We start from the raw sequence: 2,126 nt of genomic DNA, 5'->3' as shown, positions 1-2,126 counted from the left end.
GTATATATTGGTAGAATTAGCTTAATTTCATGTTTTGTTTAGTTAGTTGAGTATGTTTGGTAGTTTAAGTATGTTAAATAAGGTTTTATGGTGTTTTGGTAGCTGTTTGGAGGTTTGGAATGCTTGGATTGGTGCAAAAACATAGAAAAAAATTTTTGAAAAAAACAGAGTACCATCCACGCGTACGCGTACATGGCGCGTACGCGCACTTACAGCATTTTCGACCATCCACGCGCGCGCGCCATGCGTGCGTACGCGTGGATTGAGAAGTTCCAACCTCCATACATTTTCCAGAGAGTTGTGCCTGCGCCGCGCCAACGTTGTGCCTTTGGCACAAACCTATTTGCGCGCTCGCGCACATGACGCGTACGCGTCACTCTCGAAATAAGACATCCGCGCGCGCGGCATGCGCTCGTACACGCGGATTTCCTTCCTTCACCACATTTCTTTTCTTCTCCTCTTTCTATTTCTTTCCTTCTCCTTTCTCCTACCCCTCATCTAACACTTCCAAACACCATTGACAACCATTTATTTTAGTTAACAAATTAGTTAGTTAGTTAGTTGATTAGTTAGTTTTAGTTTAGTTTTCATTTTATTTTCTCTCTTTTCATCATAAGTGTTGGAGTATTGACTTTGTTTACTATACATTGCTATATCCCTTATTGCCTAAATGCTATTTTAGCATGAATGTTTTTAGATAATCTTTGTTGGATTCTATGATTGAGGTTATATTTTGTTACTTGGTTTTGAGTTCTTCATGCTTACCTTTTGAAAAATACCAAGTGATGAGAATTGTCTTCGAGCTTATAACTCTTTTGAATTGCATGTTGTAGCTAGCCACCATGTGATTTGGATCCTTTTCCCTCGATTAGGCAACCTCTTGATGGATGATGTTGTGCATTTACCTTAATGCATTGTGTTCATGATGATATCCATCCATATGTTTGACTTGAATGCTTTCATGCTTCTCTAATGCTTGTCTTACCTTACAAGCTTACTTAAAGCATCTCAAGCACACTAGGACAAGTGAAGTGCATGCTTCTTTTGTGACATAGCTCTTTATACTAATGTGTATTCTAAACCACGCAATTTAGACTTCACACACCTAATATTTCTTAATGTCACACTAATTCACTCACTCAATTCTAGTGATTTACCTCATTCCAACAATGTATGCTTCCTTGCTTTTATATCTTCTCATCTTATGGTGTTGTATTTTTGTTTTTCATGATAAATGCACCACAAGCAAATATGGAAGCAAGACAAAGAACACATAGCAATCCGGAGAGTCGTCGTACCCCCTTGCTCATCTTTGAGTGCACCGAGGACGGTGCAAACTTTTAAGTGTGGGGAGGTCGTCCGACCGATCGGCAATCTTGGGTGACAAATTTCTAACTCCAATACTTTTGCATTTCATTCTAGGATTTTAGGATTTTTACTTGCATTTTCTTATTTTTGCATATGCATACACAATAAGCTTAGTCAAAATAATGAGAATTTTTCAAGATTTCTATCTATAGGGCATGTCAATTGATTTGAGTGAAAACTTTTCATAGAACTTGCTTGAATTATATATATTATGGATCATGTTTTGAGCTAAGAACACAAGCTTGTGAGATTTGAGCCTAACGGTGTGGTTACATCTTATAACCACTTATTTTTCCTTCTTGTGTGCATTATTCTCTTTCTATGATTGTAATCTTTGATTTGTTTGATTCTTTATGTCCAATTATTTCTTGTGTTCATGCATTTGTATGATTGAGGCCATCATTTCATTTAGCTCACTTACCCAAATAGCCTACCTTTTATCTTCCATTGTTAGCCAAATTTGAGCCTACGATTAACCCACTTGTTCTTAATTTAGCACATTACAAGCCTTAAAGCGAAAAAAACAATGAATGTCCTTTATTTGGATCTTTGATTAGCTTAGGCTAGAGTGTGTGTATCATTCAAGTGTGGGAACCTTGGGATATTGGGTGAATAAAAGGGTAGTTTTGTATTATTATTGTAAATATTGGGAATTGGGTACATGCTCATGTATTGATTAAATGTATAGACCTTATGCATTGGTACTCTTGTATATAGTTTGAAAGAAAGAAAAAATGAGAAAAATAAAAAAAATATAT

This window comes from Arachis hypogaea, chromosome 13, assembly GCF_003086295.3.
Source record: "Arachis hypogaea cultivar Tifrunner chromosome 13, arahy.Tifrunner.gnm2.J5K5, whole genome shotgun sequence".
NCBI lineage: Eukaryota > Viridiplantae > Streptophyta > Magnoliopsida > Fabales > Fabaceae > Arachis > Arachis hypogaea.
The sequence above is the reverse complement of the archived record's forward strand: the minus strand, read 5'-3'. Positions refer to the sequence as shown.